Source organism: Pseudophryne corroboree, chromosome 11 (assembly GCF_028390025.1).
Source record: "Pseudophryne corroboree isolate aPseCor3 chromosome 11, aPseCor3.hap2, whole genome shotgun sequence".
NCBI lineage: Eukaryota > Metazoa > Chordata > Amphibia > Anura > Myobatrachidae > Pseudophryne > Pseudophryne corroboree.
The window spans coordinates 208,760,670-208,784,574 of record NC_086454.1 but is presented as its reverse complement, the minus strand read 5'-3'; the positions used below and the strand labels follow the sequence as shown (position 1 = coordinate 208,784,574).

The 23,905-nt window shown below is 42.6% G+C and overlaps 1 protein-coding gene across 1 annotated transcript in view; it reads right to left on the bottom strand.

Moving 5' to 3' along the window:
• LOC134969339 (capping protein, Arp2/3 and myosin-I linker protein 3-like) overlaps positions 1 to 23,905 on the bottom strand; it is a 1,162,896-nt gene that overhangs the window by 1,125,425 nt on the left and 13,566 nt on the right. The window lies entirely within an intron of this gene.

Here is a 23,905-nt window from a genome sequence, read left to right as displayed (position 1 = left end):
CTATAGATGGTCTATAGTATACGCTGTATCACACATTTAAATAATATAAATAAGTGGTCCGGAAAAAGATTAAACAAACCATAATAAATAAATATTACAAACATAATAGAACCAGTCCTGCACTTTTCAAGCACACATTCTCCCACCTCATGGTAAGGCTCCTGTCTTTTCTTCCTGGTAGCTACTCTTGTCCAGTGTACTGATTGAGGATTCACACAGCAAACTTGGTAGAAGAAGATGCTACCACTGGGCATGTGCAGCAGCTCTGCTCTGTCCCTTAAACTGCATTATGTGGTAGTAGCTCTAGTTATCGTGTTATATACCATTGATATTGTTTTCATAATTTTAGCCACTTGCCAAGAGGAGGGGGTTTCTGGGCAACCGGAAACCCCCCATGCGTTTGCCTATGATGTAAGCACTGTATGTAAAAAAAAAATTCTGGATTGGAAGATAGATAAACCACTTGTACAAAGACAAAACTATATGACTTGAAGGACTGCACCTGCATAGCCTAAGAGAACCTGCAGAAGCAGAGGAAAGTTGCTAATGTTAAAAGATGAATGTGCTAATGCTGTACTGTACCTACAATCTATCTATAAATTAACACCACTGGTTAATTAAATTGTCTGTTCATAGTTGAGTTAGCTACTGGTGTGTGCCTATATCTCTGTAATATCACCTCCTGCACACACATCATTTCCAACAGCTAACAGAGAGAGATACGGGGTGCCAAATTACAGAGAGCAAAAGATAGGTTGGGATTTGCAGTGCCACACCCAGTTCCAGTGTTCCAGTGTATGCTGCGCTCATCTTCTAGAATGGAAACTGCATGCTGCAGTTTGGTGAGATTAAACTACATATTTCATTATGTGCAAGTATCCATTTGGTGTGATAGATTTTAGATTTACTGCTTAGTAGTGCACTCGCAAGTCCAGAGCTCCCATTGATCTCCGTAAAGTAAAATGATAACATAATCTGTTTGATTATAGATAGGTTTCTTAAGATGATGCATTTCATTCTTCTTGTTGGCCTTCCATCTGCACCTAAGATTGCTCAACTCATTCTCAAAAAAATCTTCCATCTACAAGGTTGTCCTAAAAAAATTGTGCCAGCTTCAGAGTACATTCATGGTCAAATTTTGAAGGGCTTTATATCTTAACTGCCTATCATCCTCAATCTAGCAGGTAAATGGAGCACACAGTCTTTTCTCAGGACATATGCCTCAGCTCACAAGATGACTAGGTATGTCTTCTGCCAGGGGCAGAGTTTGAATACATCTATAATTGCCGTATTTCAACTTGGACAACTCCATTCTATATTGTATTTGCAATGCGCACAGTTCTTCCCCATTTATCTTTTTAACCTAGTTTATATGTTACTGCTTCTGATGTAGTTTATGAGATTTCCCCAAAATTTCAAATAAGGTCAGACAAAATCTAAAAGAGGCATCTAGCTTATATAAATATTTCACAGATAGAAAACACTGATATCCTAACCAGTGGCGGAACTAGCGAGCGGTGGGCCCAGGTGCGACAAAATGCTTTGTCCCCCTCACTCATTCTATCCAAATCCACCCCCTCTCCCCTGGAGAGGATTTGGTGAGGGGGACCTGCTCAGGGCCAGATATAGACGTTATGGTAAGAACTTACCGTTGATAATGTGATTTCTCTTATGTCCACAGGTATCCACAGGATAAAAATGGGATATCGTTGAGCGACAGCGGAAATGGCACCAACACGGTCACGAGCTTTCTGGCCTCCCAGGATGCATCGGGGCCTCACCATATAGTCCCACCCACTGACTCAGTCAGATCAGTTCTTTTCACAGCGATTTAGGCAGGAGCATCAGGTAGAGACCTGTTTAGGCAAAAAGAACATACATGCACACCCTTCCATACAAGAAGGAAGAGGTTTAGTGATTGTCTAGATCCTCAAATCAGGTGCGTCAGGGTGGGATCCCTGTGGATACGTGAGGACATAAGAGAAATCACGTTATCAACGGTAAGTTCTTACCATAACGTCTATTTCTCTGGCTGGGTGCACAGGATTATCCACAGGATAACACGGATTCCCAAAGCCAATTTTAGTGGTGGGGACGCTCCTGATTATACAGGAGGACCTTTTGCCTGAAGTCTGCGTCATGAGAGGCAAAAGTATTCAAGGCATAATGTCTGATGTATGTGTTTATGGAAGACCATTTGGCTGCCTTACATATCTGTTCTGCTGAAGTACCCTGTTGTGCTGCCCATGAAGGACCTACCTTACGTGTAGAGTGTGCAGAGACATTAGCCGGAGTAGGGAGATCTGCATGAGAATTAGCTTCTGATATTACCATTTGGAGCCATCTCACCATCGTCTGTTTACTAGCAGGCCATCCTCTTCTATGGAATCCGTAGAGGAAGAAGAGAGAATCTGTTTTTCTGATGGCACTAGTACGATCTATGTAGATTCTTAAAGCTCAGACTACGTCCAGCGACGCTTCTCCCACAGATAGTCCCGATACCTGAAAAGCTAGGACTACAATCTCTTCATTCAGGTGAAACTTTGATACCACCTTTGGAAGATAACCAGATCTCGTTCTGAGAACTGCTCTGTCTGGAAAAAAACTAAGGAAAGGAGACTGACACGATAATGCTCCTAAATCTGACACTCTTCTGGCTGACGCCATTGCCAGTAGAAAAAGCACTTTAGCCGTTAACCATTTAAGATCTGCTCTCTTAAGCGGTCCAAACGGAGGACCCTGGAGTAATTTAAGCACTAAATTCAGATCCCAGGAAGCTGCAGGAGGAAGAAACAGAGGTTGAATATGTACAACTCCCTGAAAGAAAGTACGTACATCCTGTAAATCAGCAATCTTTCGCTGAAACCATACAGTCAATGCTGATACTTGAACTCTCAAGGAAGCAACTTTCAAACCCTTATCCAATCCTGCTTGAAGAAAATCCAAAATCCTGGATACTTTAAAAGATCTTGGATTCAAATGAATCTTGCCATATTCTATAATACACACGAGCTGAAGAAGGCTTTCTTGCTCTGAGCATAGTTTGGATTACTTGTTTTGAAAATCCTCTGTCACGATCTAGGTAATTCCTTATCAGTATTTACCTTCCAAATGCCTCCTGAGACTGTCCCAGTGTTCCAAGCCTGTCTGTGTGCAGCACGCTGCATCTCATTGTCTCAAATATCTTTACTGTGATTCTGGCAGCTTCAGGGTTAAAGCTCACATTCAAGTTACAAACAATCTTTCCCTCCAAAAGCTACCATGGGCGCAGCCATGTTTTCCTAATCACATTTTACCTTTCAGCTTATCAGCTGCACTCTGCTCTCAGCCTGATTACACAGCAGCTGCACTCTGGTCTCTGGTTAATCAGCCAGCCAATCCCTGCTTCCCAGCAGGTATAAATATCCTGTTCCTGGGGTGGAAAGATGTCAGTGCTTCAATTGTCTTCAGTGATTCCAGTGTGCAGTTCTCCCATGGACTTTCTCTGCAGTACAGCCTGACTCTGCAGTGTCTCAACTTTGCACCCTGTGACTGGCAGTTACCCGAGACCGGCTTCCAGCTTCTAGCTTCCAGTGGTGCTTTGCCCTGCCAGTAACCATCGGTGTTCCGCCATCGATCCCCAGTAACCATCGGTGTTCCGCCATAGATCCCCAGTAACCATCGGTGTTCCACCATCGATCCCAAGTCACCTTCGGTGTTCTGTCATCGATCCCAAGTCACCATCGGTTTTCCGCCATCGATCCCAAGTCACCATCGGTGCTCTGTCATCGATCTCTAGCATCACCAGTGTTTCTGCATCTGATCTTCCATTACACTGGTATCTGACACCATTTCACAGCTCACCACCTGTTTCGGTTCTATCCGGCATTTCCCGGCAGTTCAGTCATCAGCTTCTGTTTCCCATCAGCTACCCAGTGCATCGGTGTTGGTAAGGAAATATCATCTCCAAGTCCTTCAAGACAGTGCTTAATTAAACCACACCTAGAGACTGCCTATATGCACTCCTGGGAACTGTGAATTATATGCTGTTCTTAATATTGCTAACTGCCGACATATGCTTGTGAGTTGAGTTTCAATAAAACCTTTGAACTTTCCTTTGTTGTCGTGGTCACGCCTTCGGGCATCTGTGGTAAAGGTTCCCTGCATGTCTAAGAACTCTGTACTGCTTCCCAGGTTCACATATACTTCTGCCCCTACAATTGAGGCTTCCCCTGGTCAGTACCAGCCCCTCAGTTGTGACATCCTCTCACTTCTAAGATAGAGGTTTCAACAGCCACGCCGTCAAAGACAGGCGATCCAGATGACTGTGACAACAAGGACCCTGCATTAACAGATCTGGACGTTGAGGGAGCAGTATCGGTGCTTCCATGGACATTCTTAGCAGATCTGTGTACCAATGCCTTCTTGGCCAAGCTGAAGCTATTAGAATTATTGCTCCCTTTGCTTGCTTTATATTTCTCACTACTCTGGGTAACAGAGATATTGGAGGGAACAGATACGCCAGATGAAAGATCCATTCTACTGACAGTGCGTCTACAAGGACCGCTCCTGGGTCCCTTGTTCTCGATCCGTACCTTGGAACTTTGTTGTTTAGACGAGACGCCATGAGGTCTATCTCTGGTAGACCCAATCTGTTCACTAGTGTCTGAAACAATTCTGGGTGTAATACCCATTCAGTTTCCTGAATGGTGTGTTGACTGAGAAAATCCGCTTCCCAGTTCAGAACACCTGGGACAAACACTGCTGACAATGCTAAGAGATGGAGTTATGACCATCTTAGAATGGGAGCTACTTCCTCCATCAATCTTTTGCTGTGAGTTCCTCCTTGATGATTGTGGTACGCTACTGCTGTCGCATTGTCTGAGCTGATCTGGACCGGTTTTCCTTGCAGACTGTCCTTTGCCTGAACTAGAGCCATGTAAATGGCCCTTATTTCCAACAGATTTATTGGCAGGCGACTTTCCCTTGCGGTCCATTTCTCCTGGAACCACAGGCTTCCGAGTACCGCACCCCAGACTTGCAGGCTGGCATATGTTGTCAGGACTTGCCACTCTTTTATCCAAAAGGGTCTCCCCTTGTTTAAATGGTCTGTCTGTAGCCACCGCGCTAGAGACCTTTTTACGTTTACTGGAAACTTTATCATCTGCCTTTTTATCGTCTGATGATTTCCGTTCCATTTGGTCAGAATAAGGTGCTGCAATGGTCTGGAGTGGAATTGCGCAAATTCCACCATGTCGAAGGTTGATACCATCAGACCCAACAGTCGCATTGCTGCATGGAATGACATTGTCTGGGTGTACAACGCTTCCTGAGCCATGACCTGCACATTGACTATCTTTTTCTCTGGTAAGGTCTGAATCCAATATGGCCCCCAAATGAACCATCCGCTGTGACAGATTCAGAGACGACTTTTCCCAATTTATGAGCCACCCGTGTCTCTGTAAACAAACTATTGTCTGTTGAAGATGGCTCAGGAGTAAATCTTGCGAATGTGCTAAGATTAACAGGTCGTCGAGGTATGGGAATATTCTTATCGCCTGTTTGCGCAGACAAGCTGCCATAACCACCATGATCTTGGTAAACACCCTGGGTGCTGTTGCTAGCCCGAAGGGCAAAGCTTGGAACTGAAAATGTTCCTGAAGGATGGCAAACCTGAGGTAACACTGATGAGACAGTGCTATAGACACATGTAGGTAAGCATCCCGTACATCCAGAGATACTGTACCATGTAATCTCCCAGTTCCATGGCCAACATTATGGAGCGTAACATCTCCATGTTGAACTTCGGGATCCAAATGTATTTGTTCAACATTTTTAGATTGAGAATTGGTCGATATGACCCATTTGATTTCTGGATCAGCAACAGATTGGAGTAAAACCCCTGTCCCCTTTGTGATGGAGGTACTGGGACAATCACACCTGACTGCAGTAATTTTCGTACTGCTTCTTGCAGGGCATTGCCCTTCGACTCTATACCAGATGGGCTGGTGCAAAAAAATCTTTGAGGAGGCAGCCTCCTGAATGGGAACCCATACCCCTGAGATACCACCTTCTGCTCCCAAGCATCTGTTGTTGACTGCTGCCATATGTGTGCAAAATGAAGGAGTCGGCCCCCAACCCTGGAATCCTCCAGGCGGAGGCCCATCTCTTCAGGCTGATGGTTTCTGTTCAGGCTTGGAAGCTGGCTTTTTGCTAGCCCACTGCTTCCTACCCCTGGCTTTGAACTGGGGTTGCTTAGACTCCTCTTTAGCTTTCGCTTTGCTTTGCCAACGAAATGAGCAAAACTTTGAACCCTTGGACTTAGGGTTATAAGTAGCCGGAAATCTGACCTTCTTTGACTTAGCCTCTGATTCTAGGATATCAGATAATGGTTTACCAAACAGTATATTTCCCATGAAAGGCAATGCTTCCAATTATTTTTTGGATTCCGCATCTGCTTTCCAGGTATGTAGCCAAACTGCTCTGCGAGCGGCTACTGTCAAGGCTGAAGCTTTAGAAGCAACTGTACCCATATCAATTGCTGCTTCTTCTAAGTATTGGGCAGATTGTCTTAAACAGCTTAAAAGGTACTCTTGCTCCGAAGTAGGAGAAGAGATATAATTTCTAGTTCCTCTAGCCATTCGCTCATTGCCTTTGCTACTCAGGCCGAAGCCATAGCAGGTCTCACCACTGCTCCTACTAGAGAAAATAAATTTTTAATAAAGCTATCTACCCTTCTGTCTGTGACATCATTTAATGAGGTAGATGACAGTGGTAAAGCAGATTTATGCACAAGTCGCAGAACATGTGCATCTACTTTTGGAGGAACTTCTCTTTACGAACAATCCGCAGCTGGAAATGGATAATAAGAATTCCATCTTTTCGGAATCTTATATTTCTTACTGGGCGTCGCCCAAGACTCATCCATCATTTCCGTCAGCTCATCTGATGCTGGGAATTCAGTTCTCACTGATTTTGTTCGTTTGAACACAGGTGCTTTAGATTTTAACACTGTCTTAGCTGGCTCTTCCAAAGAGAGAACAGCCTTCACAGCATTAATAAGTTCAGCTACATCCTCTGAACTAAAACTCTGCGACTGATCATCATACAGAGTATTTGAATATACTGTATCATCATCTGTTGTATCATCTTGTGTAGTTTGCCACATAAACACATCTGCCTTAGTCTTACCTGTCCCTTGGTTGCTTGTAGAGGCTACTGGAACCAAGCCGTAGGAAGGGAGCTGCATGTATGGGTTAATAGTGTAACCTAACCCTTGAGGTGGTGCTACTGGAGCTAACCTGTCCGCTATTGAAGATAGAGTCTTTGCGAACATATTCCATGGTGGCTCTGTTGGTGGCTGAACCAACTCCTGTTTTTTACTTTGCTGAAAAGCAAAACAGTTCGCACACAAGCCCTCATAAGTGACTAATTGATCCACATCAATTAACCCTGTCTTACAAGATAAGCATGTTAGGGATGTAGGAGTGCTTGATAAATTCTCCTCGTCACTTTTGCCGCTCACAGACATGGTAATAATCTGTTAATGACTACACAATTTGTGACTGAAAATTACCTATATATGAGTATATAGAAGTGAGATCAATCTGACCACAGTGCACCTGAATTGAGGGTCAGAACAGGACTGACATTACACAGAAAAGTCAGCACACATACTAGCAGTCAGTCACATGTTAAAGCATTAGACATTGTCATGAGAATACAACCCCCATTACAACTTATAAATAAGTAGGAAAATTGTACTTCTGTTTTAACTGGTTCTTTTTCAACATAACTTGCAGAAAACACAGTAATATACAGATCTCATATGCAATAGGTACTAAAAATTAACAATTCATACTAACAAGTAGAGAGAATTTTTAGTACTGTATACCCTTCCTCTGGAGAGCGGGATACAGGGAGACTCACCACACTTCCATATCCAAGCAAATGCGCTCGTGAGACGCTGAGTGGATTCAGACGCTACTGATGTACACTACCGCTCTTAATAACTGATAACGGACACAGTCGCTCCTGCGGACACGGAAGCTCAACGACTTCCATGTGTATGCAGACTCTAAGGCCTGCGACTTGGTCTAGGCGGGATCTCTAGTGTACACAACCACAGCGTCTAAGCTGCGACCGAGTACCCTCATGGTAGCGTCTGAGCCGGAAGTGAGGTCATTCAATTCATGAAATGAGAGACGCGCAGAAACTGACCATGAACTCGGAGGAGGGGCTGCCAGGAGAGCATCTGAATCCCCCTGTTGACTTAAACCCTAAGGATCGCGGCCTCTACCTAGTCCTGGCGCCAATGATCCCTAGAGCGTAGCGCTGTCGCACTCGAGATGTTCGGCGCATCAACACACTGTTTGTAGTCTCCACCAAATCAGTGTAGCTGTGTCTGTACCCCCCTAGTAAGAGGAAATCCATAGATTTAAAATCCCCCCATGCTCTGGCCACAGCCTAGTTACGTCTGCTGGACCTGCTGGAACATCCGACACAGACGCCCGTTGAGACAGCAATATTACCGTGAAGGTAAGCGTTGTTGCGACCCGGTGGGGAGTTGTTGGAACGACTTATTCCAGTATGCGTTTAAGACGCAATTAAGAAAAGTTGCTCAAAAAAAGTAAGTAAAAATAAAATAAGAAAAGATTGAGGCTGCTTTATTCACAGTAGCCCTGTGACCATGCGGCTTCCTGCTGCACCAAGCAAAAAACTGATCTGACTGAGTCAGTGGGCCGGACTATATGGTGAGGCCCCGATGCATCCTGGGAGGCCAGAAAGCTCGTGACCATGTAGGTGCCATTTCCGCTGTCGCTCAACCATATCCCAATGTTATCCTATGGATAATCCTGTGGACCCAGCCAGAGAAAAATGGATACCTAGCAACAGTGCCGTAGCAAGACATTTTAGCACTGTGTGCAAGAAACGGCATTGGAGCCCCATCCCCTGCATGCAAAACAGGGGCAGTGCGCGTTGTAGGCGCGCGCAAAAATACATAGAGGTGTGGCTTTGTGGGAAAGGGGTGTGGCCACAAAATAATACCAATCCATATAACGGTGCACAGTAGTCTCCATTATTCAAATTATGCCGCACAGTAGCACCACTACAACAGGTAGTGACCCTTTTACACCTTACGGCGACAGATTACCCTTTTTACACATTACGGGAGACAGCGTCCCCTTTTTACAGAATAAGGCAGACAGCATCCCCTTTTTACACATTAAGGCAGACAGCGTCCCCCTTTTCACACATAACGGCAGGCAGCGTGCCCTTTTTACACATAACGGCAGACAGTGTGCCCCTTTTACACATTATGGCAGACAGCGTCCCCCTTTTTACACATAACGGCAGACAGCGTTCCCCTTTTTACACATAACGGCAGACAGCGTGCCCCTTTTACACATTACGGGAGACAGCATCCCCCTTTTTACACATTCCGGCAGACAGCGTCCCCTTTTTACACATTATGGCAGGCAGATTCCCCTTTTTACACATTACGGCAGACAGCGTTCCCCTTTTTACACATTAAGGAAGAAAGAAAGAAAGAATTATACTTACTGTCTCCGCTTGCTCAGGCTCCTCGGTGCAGCTTCTGGCAGAGATCCTGATTCCCAGGCAGGAGAGAAGGAGGAGGAGGGAGGTGGAGGAGGGAGCCGCAGCAGCGATGTGTTATTGGTGGAGGCACTGCTGCTGCTGTCCCAGTCCTTCACCATAGGCTGTTCTCCACCGCTGTGAATGCTGGGATGCGCTTCACAGAGTTGGAAGACAGCCTATGGTGAAGCAGAGGGACAGCAGCAGCAGCGCCTCAACCAATAACACAGCACTGCTGCGGCTCCCTCCTCCACCTCCCTCCTCCTCCTTCCCCCATGGCAGCTGGGGGAAGAAGTTTATATCTACCTGACTAAAGCATTAACAGCTGATTTCCAACTAACAGCTGCATCATTAATCACAATTATACACAAATACTTTGCTTAAACTGATGCACATATCTTTCTGCTTCAAAATCTTATTTGCTTGACTAACATCTGCATATGGAGCTTCTGAAAGACTTACCTGCTTACTAATTACGCATATCGTGCTATATTAAGAGTATAGATAATCTTTCAGCCTCATTAAGAAATTTATAGAGCTATAAGATATCTGTTATTTCAGCTGGATAAAATTGGATGAATTATTTTTGATGTGGAATTGTTCTTAGTATATTGTACATTTTAGATTTAATTGGTACTGGCCGGTATCGTAGTGTGATATCTATATGTGGAAATTTTATATATGTTTTTTGTATAAAATATAAAGTAAAGGTTACCTTTTATATACAATGTAAATAGTGCTGTCTCATTTTTTGTTTGGTTTCTTTAACTCTTGGGATAACTGGGATCAGTGTTCCGAGACTAGCGGCTCTTCACATTGTAGGTGACAGCGCCAAGTGTATATTTCTATATCTACAACCTTGAATTAGACCCATTGTCCCATCATATAATATCCAAAACAGTGGTGAATTTGGCCAGTAATGGGCCAGGTGCAACAAAAGGCCACCCCAACACACACAAAAGATTGAGGGGTCTATACATGAAGCAGTGAAAAGAGTGGAGAAGTGAGCCTGTGGAGAAGTTGCCCATGGTGACCAATTAGCTGCAAATTATAAATGATACTTCAATGCTGATTGGTTGCCATGGGAAACTTCGCCACTGGCTCACTTCTAAACACTTTTCACTGCTTCATGAATAGACCTCAAATAATTATACTGTATATTAGATTGGTGCACCAACCCCCGTGTTTTGGTTCTAATTTGTAGAGAGGTTTTAGATTTTCCAAAACTGCCCTCACGTGTTTTGGATCTGTATTTTGTTTTTCAAACAATGATAAAATCAGCTAAAACCACATATTTTGGACATATTTTTGCTCCAACAGTATTATTAACCTCAATAACCATACATTTCGAGTCATTTCTACTAAATTTTGAGCACCTCTCAGGTCACAATATTATTTCCACTCAGTTTAAGCCAAAAGGTTGCACCTAGCTAGCTGGCTGACTAAGCTAAACGACAGCAGTGGTCGGCACAAACACGTGGCAGTTCAACTGCAAACATGGCACATCTAGGATGCAGAGTGGCACTGCAGTGGCAGACAGGATGGTAGTTTAATCAACTATATGATCCCATAGAAACCAATAATGTTTTCATTAATCCCTAGATCAGAGGCCTGAGGGAGGTGGAGTATGTATGTAATGAAAGGCAGGTAAAGGAAAGAAGGCTTGATTAGTAAGTTCATTTAACTTGTTTGATTCTGAAAATTTGAATTAATCATTGGGGGCATTCGTGACAGTCTTTGAACTCATTTTTATTGCACTAATACAACCATGACTTAATTACAACACATTTTTAACCAACCAAAAAAAAAGAAAAATTATTTTCAAAGGCAAGGATTCCTGACAAGGCTTACGAAGCCAAGAAAATGATTAGCAGCAAAGCAGAGCTGCAAATATTCCGACATTCACCAACAAACAGCCCATAATTAAAAGAAAGATTCTTGGAAAAGTATAAAAATTTGGAAGTGTGCTTTACATGTATGTCGTACGTCCATTTTCTGAATAAAAATGTATTTAAAAAAAAAAAAGAAAAGCTGTGCAAGATGGAATTGTCCTAGGACCCTCAAACCAAGTACTTCAATGACAGGCACTGCCACTTTGTGGCTGAAGTGCTTGGTTTGTTTGGAATTCACTAATACAGGAGCCTGTACTGTGACGTGATTGCCAGTAAAGGGTCTTCTTCATGGAATTTGTAGTTCAATCCAATGAACATCATCTCCACATTTTGATAAAGTAGCCTCCTATGCTGATCACTGACAAGGTTCCCGGCTGTGCTAAAAACTCTTTCAGAGTATACACTGGAGAATAGCCAGTTTAAGTAATGCAAAGCCAGTTTTCATAACTGCCACGAAATTGACATTTTTTCCTTCCAGTACTCAAAGGGACTGTCTGACATGCCTATGTGTATGCTGTCATTAAAAGAATCCTCCACCATTCCTGGGATGATGACTGTATTAGATGGAGTATAGGTAGAGATGTTTCAAATTTTGCAAAATTCTTTTGAACCCAACAAACTATCAAAATGTTGTGTTGTTGACTCTTTAGCATCACTGGTGGGTCTCTTTGGAATGCTCAGTTTTTTCCTAGCAGAACGATTTGCCGGAGAAACTGAAGGAGGAGACGACAGCTTGTCACACGCTGCTTAATATGACAACTTGCTCACCAAGAGCTCTTTGCATCTCTTAAGATCTGTGTCCGTCGGAAAGAAAGACATGACGTATGACTTAAACCTAGGATTGAGTACAATTATCAAAATATAGTGGTCCGATTTCAAGATATTGATGACCCTTGGATCCTGGCAAAGCAAATAATGGACTTGATCTACAAGTCTAAAAAACCTAGTGGAATTGCTTTGTTTTACAGATGTGTCCATATTTATCTTGACCTTTAGTAGGATTAACTGAGACTGGGCAGTCGGACTTAATCCCCTGCTGTAATGATTTAATCCCCTGCTGTATTGTTCTCTGTATTGTATTGCAGCTGAGAATAACAGATGAAGAGTTTATGTTAATAAACCATGTTGTGCCTAGGTGCAGCAAACTAGCCAAGATAACCGTGGACCCATCTGTATCTCCTCCTTCAGCTTCTTAACTTGCTATTCCAAAAGTCTGAATAGGGGAATCACCTGACTCAAGCTGGCAGTGCCTGATATCACTTCACAGGTGACTACTTCAAAGGGTTTTGGCACCTTGACTGGACACAATTACCATTAAACAAGGTAGCACAGCCTTCCTGTGTTGGCTGAACACACACACACACACACACACACACACACACACACACAAACAAACACAGTACTTTCTAATAAAAAATATATATATATATTTTAGGAGGTACAACAGACAACACCATTGCACTGCACAAATATTTCGACAGAGATTTGTAATTTCTTAAAAATTGATCATCCGAAGGTTCCATTAATGTACACATCGCCTAAGCTCCATAACAGGCTTATTGATCCTCCTGGGTGCCCTATAATATCTGCTAGAGACTTTGTACAGTAATGTGGCAAAATTTGTAGATTTTCATTTACAACCTGTGTACAGGATAGAGATACATATTTACAAGATACCAGTAATCTAGTTCTTGAACTTGATAAGCTAGGAAAGTTACATAACAACACATGGCTTTGTACCGTGGCTATAACTAGCTTATATACCAATATTCCTCACAAAGATGGCATTTTGGCCACTAAGAAGCTTCTTACTGACAATCCCCTTTATAAGGGCTCTGATCTACCTTTCTTCCTATCCCTTTTCAGTTTGTTATTAACTCATAATTACTTCTATTTCAGTAATGATTATTATCTACAAGTAAGTGGGTGTGCCGTGGGTTCGCCCATGGCACCTGCTTATGCCAATACCTTTATGTTTGGTATTAAATCAGAATTCTTTTTTAATAGGGAGGTAAGAGACAGAATATACTTTAACAAAAGATATATAGATGATGTCCTGTTGCTATGGTGTGGTTGCCCTGAAGATTTTATCTCTCTGATAGATGATCTCAATAAGCTTTTTTGCCCAATTAAGTTTACATACCAAATGAGTCTTGAGACTATTTCTTTTCTAGATGTACAGATTGATGTTAATGACAATGTAATATCCACCCAGATTTTCACCAAACCCAGTGATCGAAATACTCTGCTCTGGGCTGAAAGCCAACATCATCATCAGCGCTGCCACAAAAATTTGGTTTACCACATTCTCATTACTTGAGGGTTAAATGCATTACTAGTGATGAACATTATTAAATTCCAATCTGGATATAATGACAAATAAATTCAAAGAGAGAGTAACTCAGATGAGAGTCTCAAAAATGCAAGGGCTAAAGTTGATACTGTTTCTAGAGGGGTAGCACTCTCATTCTGTCAAAAATAAGAAAAAGGATAAGATGTTTTGGTCCAAAAGTACAACACAGGCCAAGAGGAGATTTGAAAAACGACTAAGGCCCAGATTTATCAAGCCATGGAGAGTGATAAATTGTACAGTGATTAAATACCAGCCAATCAGCTACCAACTGTCATTTTTCAAACACAGTCTGTAGCATGGCAGTTAGGAGCTGATTGTTCAGTACTTTATCACCATGCAATTTATCACTCGCCAAAGCTTGATAAATCTGGTCCTAAGTCACTCTCAAGCGTCCTTGTGGGTTTCAGCCTGTCTACTCTGGAGAAGCCGTGGCCTCAATTTCAGCTGGGACCCAAGATGGAGGTGCGGCGAGCGTCATCCCCTACTGTGGCACTGAGTGACCCTCTCCCACCCTTTCTATCTTCCTGGAGGAGAAGGCCTGTGGTGCCCCGAATCGGAGCAGTGTGCTGCTGCAGTGTGGGTGCACTTCCCGGCCCTCATTCCCTGCACCCAGAACTTCCTCCACTGCTGCCCACTACCGGCTAGGGGCACATTCTTCCAATGCCAGAGGTGGCTTCCTCCACTCCTGGATACTGCTTATGGTGGCTGCAGCCAGGATTCCCTTGCTTCTGACAGCTGCAACCTGGATTTATCAGCAACCTCTCTCCCACTGCTCCTGGGTCCTGTGTCTCCCTACAGAGCTGAGCCTGCTGAAAGGACACTCTGTGAGTACTTGCTCTTCATGTGGTTGGGTATCAGAACAGCTCCCCCTTGCCAGTGCTGCCTGTGATCAGCAGTGCTGCAGTCACCAGACTGTCCACACTTTTAGGGGACCACTGCACAAGTGCTCCAATACTCAAAGTCTTTGAGTGTTTACAGTTTAGTTTCATCTGGTTCCACATCCTACTCTCTGAGTTTCCTCCCTTCTTATTACAATGTCTCTGTTGCCTTTTGATTGGAACTGTGATATAACTTGACACCTGGCTATAAGTACCTCCTTCTACGGTCACGCAGAACACCTACTAAAGCACCTTATTACCAGTTACTGACTCCCCCTTCTGTGCAATTCTTATATCGCAGAGGAGGCTATCCTATTGACTTTATATGTGCATTACTCTTGAGGCAGCTCAGAGAGTTCCTGCTACCTCAAGCTGGCTTCTAAATGTTGCATTGTGGCAAATGTAGCATAAACATGTCTTGCTATTACCAACTAGCCCATTATATTGGATGACTGACAGTACAGTGCAGAGTATCCTAGTTACCCTTCATAAACATTCCTTACATGGCCATTTTTGAAACAGTTTGGAAGATTTTTCTCACATTGCAACAGCCTATTGGATTGTTGCCGTTATAATATTCAAGATCCCTATTGGCTCCAGGTTACTCGTAATTAAATTTATAGGGATCTTCTAATTATGAGGGCCCTTATCTTTAGTGGCTTCATCTGATCACTCCCTGTTTGCCATGTTGACCCATTAACAGGGGAATGTGACCTTTGCCATCTTTCTTTGACAATGGTGCAGCATCCCACAATTACCTTTTTAACCACATTCTTCTAATGTGCAGAGGCAGGAAACTTTCACAGGGGAAGAGTTCCCAGCCAGCACGTGACAATAACTCCCAGTCAAAACTTTGGTCATATCTTTCTATATTGCTTACTCTCCCACTGCCCCACCTGAAATTACTTCACTTCCTTCACCTATAATGGCCCACTCTCCTTCTCCCGGATACTTTCAAGCTCAGATGTCTCAGCTGCCGGGTGAAATTGGAGAAATTCTGATACATGTTTGTTGCTCCCCTCTAAATAAGACATGCAAGCACTTTAATCTTGTTTGCAGGACTCTCTTCAGATCCTCTGTACAATCTGACGTCAAACATTTGGGGGCTCGAATTGTTGCCCTGGAGGAGAAAGAGGAGTCTGTGGATGACCAACTTTCTCATCTTCGGGACATGATTTCCCAGCAAGCGCTGGATATGAGAGCTATGCAAAATATTGTTGCGACAGTAGAGGCAGTTCCTCCATCTGGTCTTTTTGACACCCTTACTAAAATATTTGAAGAAATTCTAGGTATAGAACCCAACAAATCTATTGAATTTGAAAATGATTGTCCAAGGGAGATTATCTGCCAGCTTTACTTTCTCCAAAAGTAAGAGATCCTCCAAAAGGTTCACAATCTGGAGGGAGTCAAATTCAGTGTCATCCGGGTTCAAGATCTCTCATGGTGCATGCTTCAGTAGAGGAGACTGCTGAAGCCCCTGACGGAGACGATTGTAAACTGGATCTGAAATATAGATGGGGCTTACCGTTTTCTCTACAAGTCTCACATGCAGGCAAACCATTGTCTTTCAATCCCCTGCTAACCTTCATGACTTCTGCTCTACATTAGGCTTAGAAGCCATCACCCTTCCTGACTGGCAAGCCTTCGCCCTGCCTACTGCTTTTCTTTCAAATTCCATCTAGACGGGACAGATGGTAACAAGTCCAAAGTCCTAAAAAGAAGACCAAGGGGGAAGACCACCTGCAGACATTAGACTCCACCTGAATATACTATGGACGTTAATTTGTAAAGGTATATTAGTTTTGTCACTCTTGTTCTGACCTTGCACTTCACAGCTTTTCCAGGATGACAAATATTTGACCCATTTCTGTGGTCTTTCCGTCATGTATTTTTCATCATTTAAACCTTGCCAAGTTTATTAATGTTAACGATATACTTGACATTCTCTTAGCTAGAGTATATTTACATGTTTGATTTGTGCATTGCTACTGATTATGGCTATGAAAGCCTCACATGGTCTGAGTTAATATTTATACAGCACTGATTGTCTTTGTATTTCACATTTGGTTTAATATAATTCTACCATTTATGATGGCGAAGTCATGGCCCCCTAGTGTTTCCCCGACCGTCAAGTTTTTACCGAGACATGGGTACCCTTGCGGTTTCCATATTGTCTGGACACTGTCTCTTTTTTGCTCTACTTGAATGATTGTATTGCATCTTTTATTTTTCTGTTTTGCTTCTTGCTCTTTCTTCACGATCCTGCTTTTTCACCCTATCTACTATTTTTGTTTCCTCCCTTTGTCATGCTCTTCCGGATCCAACCTACAATATTATCTGAGATTCTTAATCACTTTCACATAACAGGTAAGAAGGAATGAAAAAGGGATCTGTTTTATGGTGCTCAAAGATTTTAAAATATTACTTTTATTTCATTCTCTAAAAAGAAAATATTGACATGTTATATAGTCTCATGTCTTACAAAATGACTTATGCAAAATATTAAAAAACATGTATAGAATTTATGTGAAAACGTGACAATACTGTGAATTACAAAAAAGAAGAAAAGATAATAAACATAAATATTAAAAATCTGAGCGTCTTTGTGGTGTCTGTTCTCAAAAATTACTTAATGTCTTAATATGAATCCCTAGTATCACGTATCTATTTTGAATTGACCTGAGTTAGTATAATGGATACGTAAAGTGTAACAAAATTGTTACTATTGTGCTTTTTCAAAGATCTTGGCAAATTGCCCGGAAGAGATGTTTGAAATGGGATAGAATTGTATCACACAGTGGTTACTTATGCAACAATATTAATCCCGTGAATTAGCCAGAGTGCTCCAACTGGTTCTATTGCTATATGTTGGAAAGATAATTAATTTGTTGACGGGAGTTGTAATCAAATTTTAAGCTAAAAGAGCCTTTTGCAGATAGTTGGTGTCAAAACACAATTCTTATCTTCCTAATTAAACTCATGGTGGCGGGTGTGTTATTAGTGCATTATATAACAGATGATGCTGGCACCATATATGGTGCCAAATCCTATGAAGGGAGGATTCAATTAATGTTTTACAAATTACCTCTCACTTGTAGTGTCAAGTATACTGGTAGATTTCCTCTCACATATAGTGCCACATATATTGGTGTGTCACCTCTCACATGCAGTATTAAGTATGAAGGGAGGATTTAATTGATGTTTTGCAGATTACCTCTCACTTATAGTGTCAGGCAAAATGGTAAGACTCTCTATCACATATATTGTCGGGTATATTAATGAATCACCGCCCACATATAGTGTCAGGTATGAGGCCAAATCACCTCTCACAGATAGTATCAGATATTATTATAAATTTAAGATAATAAAGTTTCCTCTCATATACAGTGTCAGAAATATTGATGAGATGCCTCCCACATATAGTGTCAGGTGTAAAGCCAAATCACCTCTCATATACTGTATAATACCAGGTGTTATTGTAAATTCACAGATATGCTTTTACAGTGAGCAGGATACCAGTGTCACCTATGGGTCTCTCACTTAGTAAGATACAGATAGAGAATCACGCACTGCCAGTTCCTATTACTATTGCCCCATGGTTTCATATCCTTCCTAGTACTCCTCATCCTACTGTCGGCCCAACTTTAGCATATTGGACAGTGGTTAGGAGATCCCCCTCTATTTCTTCACTGGCATCTTCCTATATGTCCACTTTAGTTAACAAACGCTTCCCCCCCCCCCCCCCCCCGATACTGATATCAGGGCGTTTCAATCTTGGTACGATTTCGGTCTTTTCTAAGTCAGACAGCTAGTGAGTGGGGACAAGATTGTTTCCTTCTCAGAATTACAAGATAAATGGAATATGTCACCAAGAGATTTCTGGCGCTGCTTACTAGTACACCATTACTTAGTATTTCTAGGCTCTCTGAAAGCCCTGTTAATAGCATCTGCCCTTTAAACATATTTGTCCTCGTCCAGATACTCCATCCCAGTCCATCTCAATGATTTATAATCTCCTGTCAGCTGACCCTAGTCTAGTTCTCCGTCCCTTCACTAAAGTGTGGGACAGAGAACTTGGCACAGACCTGGGTGAGGACAAATGGGGAAAAATATTTTGGATAGCTCACGCTTGTTCCTCTAGTACGTTGGTCATAGAGACCCAATATAAATTGATTTCACAGTGGTATAGATGCCCAGATACCCTTTCTAAGATGGGTCTGGGCATCCCTAATATTTGCTGGCGCTACACTACTTGACCTTGGAACCCACTTCAAATTTTGCCCCATACTCCAACCTTACTGGAAAGAGCTTCTCTGCTTTCTATGCTAAAATTCTAGGGGAAGATGTCCCTGTGGATCCTTTGTTTTGGCTGTTTCACTACTCGTCTTGACCCATTGCAAACTATAAGAAATCCTTACTATGTCACTGAAATAATGGGCAAAATCTGTCATTCATGTACGCAGGCGATCCTCTTCTACTCCAACGATTAGGGATTGGTTCAAAAGAATTGATCTCTACATGGACATGGACTATATAATGACTTCTGTCGATGATGGCTACACATCCTTCAGAGACACTTGGTTCAGATGGATGAAATTTAAAGTTTCTTCCACCTTTAGGGGGATTCTCACCTCTAGCCCTCCTCTAGTGACTCCTTAGACCTACCTATACGTGAACGGTTTGTTTTTGCCTTTCTATTTCCATATCGGATCCGGATCCTGCCTCTTTTTCTCTCTTACTTTCTTCCTTTGTTCTTTCCCTCTATTTCTAACTTATAGACATTTCGGATTTTGATTTGACGTGTTTCCAACACAAGCTTTAATACACAACTTTTATTATGCACCCAGGTTTCCTCACTGTCCATTAGCCATTTTTGTGTTACTTTTAGAAGACGTTAAAGCTCAATGTTTACCTGTGATGCCATTACTCTTTATTGTTGTTTATATTATGGGCGGTCTGATATTGTACTCATTGCTTTTCATGTTCTTCTATATATCCAACGTTTCTCACTATGCTGATTTAAATAATAATAAAAAATATTTTGCACTAAAAGAGAAAAGAATACCCATAGTTGGGTTGTCCATCACTGAGTATATGCAAGTTGACACCAGGATTTGAAAAAAGATTCCCAGTCATTATAAATGCACTGGATGAATGACGTGTCAAGACATGATTGCTACTTGTTTTCTCTTTCATACACATACTGGAAAAAAAAAATATCAGACATGTGTTAACATGTAACAGCTCATATGTTATTTACATGGTCAAATGTCTGTGCGGGCTGTTACATAGGAAATACTATACATGCCTTCAAAGAGCACATGGTTTACACCAGATGACAATTAGGGCTGTGCTTAATGGCAAGACTTCAGAACAACTACTGGCAAGACACTTTGCTGCTTGTAAATATAGCATGTCCAGTTTTAGACATTTAATCATTGACCATGTTCCGGAAAATAAAAGGAGAGGTGATAGACATAAATGATTATTATAGCTTGAGTCCAAATGGATTCACATCCTGAATATAGTAAAACCAAGAGGTCTTAATGACCACTTGAATTTGAACATATTCTTGAAATAGCTACAGTTTATTTGAATAGATTTATTGCAAACGATTTCCTGTAACCTATTTGTAACAATATATTTCTTCTGATGGTATATGTGTTATTAATGTATTACCCGTCGTTATGGGGGATAAGCTGTATCAGCGCACGTTATGTGTGCTATACCGCTTCTCCCCCATGTATGAAGGCAGCGGTGTCTGCAGGGTAACAGGGGCACTATGCTGTTGTTCCGACACCTGCAGCTGTCGATTTCAACAGCTGCAGGTGGCAATGCCCATAGACCACAGCAGGGGCAGAGGTCCCTGGCTGTGGCTGGTGCTGGTTCCTGACTGCGTGTGGGATTTCGCGTGAGTAGCGAGATCCCGTACATGCACTGAGGAGCCAGCCGGGACAGGAAAACACATCGCTTCAGCACTGAGCTGAAGTGCTGGGTGCTCGGGGGACATCGCCGAAGGGAAGAGATTTTGCTCCCCCGCTTCGGCAGACAAGATGTTAATGAGGCGAAGCAGGAAGTGTTACAGCGGCACAGTATGTGTCGCTATAATATATTTACCCCATAGTAACAAATAGTTACTAATCTCCATCTTTGGAGCAATCTTGCTGTGGTCTACCTTAAAGTAACATTTTATTGCAAATACGTATTGCTGTAGTATGGTATAATTAGCTTACCTGAGAGAGACTGTTCCTAAATATGGATAAAGGGGCCAATTCAGCATCATTAGCAGAAGTGCAAAAATCACTATGATCACAGTCTAAGTCCTGGAGGGGGTCGGGGATGGGGCGACAATGGGGGGGGGTGCAGTCCAGAAAACAGCGGTGTGTCCAGGCTGCTTGTGGGGTGGGCCGCGGCAGCTGCAACTCAAAACATGGCTGCGAAGGCAAGGGGCTACCCTAAATATTAGAGATGAGCGGGTTCGGTTTCTTTGAATCCGAACCCGCACGAACTTCACTTTTTTTTTCACGGGTCCGAGCGACTCGGATCTTCCCGCCTTGCTCGGTTAACCCGAGCGCGCCCGAACGTCATCATGACGCTGTCGGATTCTCGCGAGACTCGGATTCTATATAAGGAGCCGCGCGTCGCCGCCATTTTCACACGTGCATTGAGATTGATAGGGAGAGGACGTGGCTGGCGTCCTCTCCATTAGAATAGATTAGAAGAGAGAGAGAGAGAGAGATTGTGCAGACAGAGTTTACCACAGTGACCAGTGCAGTTGTTGTTAAGTTAACTTTTATTTAATATATCCGTTCTCTGCTATATCCGTTCTCTGCCTGAAAAAAACGATACACAGCAGTCACACAGTGTGACTCAGTCTGTGTGCACTCAGCTCAGCCCAGTGTGCTGCACATCAATGTATAAAAGCTTATAATAATTGTGGGGGAGACTGGGGAGCACTGCAGGTTGTTATAGCAGGAGCCAGGAGTACATAATATTATATTAATTTAAAATTAAACAGTGCACACTTTTGCTGCAGGAGTGCCACTGCCAGTGTGACTAGTGGTGACCAGTGCCTGACCACCAGTATAGTAGTATATTGTTGTATACTATCTCTTTATCAACCAGTCTATATTAGCAGCAGACACAGTACAGTGCGGTAGTTCACGGCTGTGGCTACCTCTGTGTCGGCAGTCGGCACTCGGCAGGCAGTCCGTCCATCCATAATTGTATAATTATATACCACCTAACCGTGGTATTTTTTTTTCTTTCTTTATACCGTCGTCATAGTCATACTAGTTGTTACGAGTAAACTACTATCTCTTTATCAACCAGTGTACAGTGCGGTAGTTCACGGCTGTGGCTACCTCTGTGTCGGCAGTCGGCAGGCAGTCCGTCCATCCATAATTGTATTATTATAATATATACCACCTAACCGTGGTTTTTTTTTCATTCTTTATACCGTCATAGTGTCATACTAGTTGTTACGAGTATACTACTATCTCTTTATCAACCAGTGTACAGTGCGGTAGTTCACGGCTGTGGCTACCTCTGTGTCGGCAGTCGGCAGGCAGTCCGTCCATCCATAATTGTATTATAATATATACCACCTAACCGTGGTTTTTTTTTCATTCTTTATACCGTCATAGTGTCATACTAGTTGTTACGAGTATACTACTATCTCTTTATCAACCAGTGTACAGTGCGGTAGTTCACGGCTGTGGCTACCTCTGTGTCGGCAGTCGGCAGGCAGTCCGTCCATCCATAATTGTATTATAATATATACCACCTAACCGTGGTTTTTTTTTCATTCTTTATACCGTCATAGTCAGTCATACTAGTTGTTACGAGTATACTACTATCTCTTTATCAACCAGTGTACAGTGCGGTAGTTCACGGCTGTGGCTACCTCTGTGTCGGCACTCGGCAGGCAGTCCGTCCATCCATAATTGTATTATAATATATACCACCTAACCGTGTTTTTTTTTTCATTCTTTATACCGTCATAGTGTCATACTAGTTGTTACGAGTATACTACTATCTCTTTATCAACCAGTGTACAGTGCGGTAGTTCATGGCTGTGGCTACCTCTGTGTCGGCAGTCGGCAGGCAGTCCGTCCATCCATAATTGTATTATAATATATACCACCTAACCGTGGTTTTTTTTTCATTCTTTATACCGTCATAGTGTCATACTAGTTGTTACGAGTATACTACTATCTCTTTATCAACCAGTGTACAGTGCGGTAGTTCACGGCTGTGGCTACCTCTGTGTCGGCAGTCGGCAGGCAGTCCGTCCATCCATAATTGTATTATAATATATACCACCTAACCGTGGTTTTTTTTTCATTCTTTATACCGTCATAGTCAGTCATACTAGTTGTTACGAGTATACTACTATCTCTTTATCAACCAGTGTACAGTGCGGTAGTTCACGGCTGTGGCTACCTCTGTGTCGGAACTCGGCAGGCAGTCCGTCCATCCATAATTGTATTACAATATATACCACCTAACCGTGGTTTTTTTTTCATTCTTTATACCGTCATAGTCAGTCATACTAGTTGTTACGAGTATACTACTATCTCTTTATCAACCAGTGTACAGTGCGGTAGTTCACGGCTGTGGCTACCTCTGTGTCGGAACTCGGCAGGCAGTCCGTCCATCCATAATTGTATTATTATAATATATACCACCTAACCGTGGTTTTTTTTTCATTCTTTATACCGTCATAGTGTCATACTAGTTGTTACGAGTATACTACTATCTCTTTATCAACCAGTGTACAGTGCGGTAGTTCACGGCTGTGGCTACCTCTGTGTCGGCACTCGGCAGGCAGTCCGTCCATCCATAATTGTATTACAATATATACCACCTAACCGTGGTTTTTTTATACCACCTAACCGTGGCAGTCCGTCCATAATTGTATACTAGTATCCAATCCATCCATCTCCATTGTTTACCTGAGGTGCCTTTTAGTTCTGCCTATAAAATATGGAGAACAAAAAAGTTGAGGTTCCAAAATTAGGGAAAGATCAAGATCCACTTCCACCTCGTGCTGAAGCTGCTGCCACTAGTCATGGCCGAGACGATGAAATGCCAGCAACGTCGTCTGCCAAGGCCGATGCCCAATGTCATAGTACAGAGCATGTCAAATCCAAAACACCAAATATCAGAAAAAAAAGGACTCCAAAACCTAAAATAAAATTGTC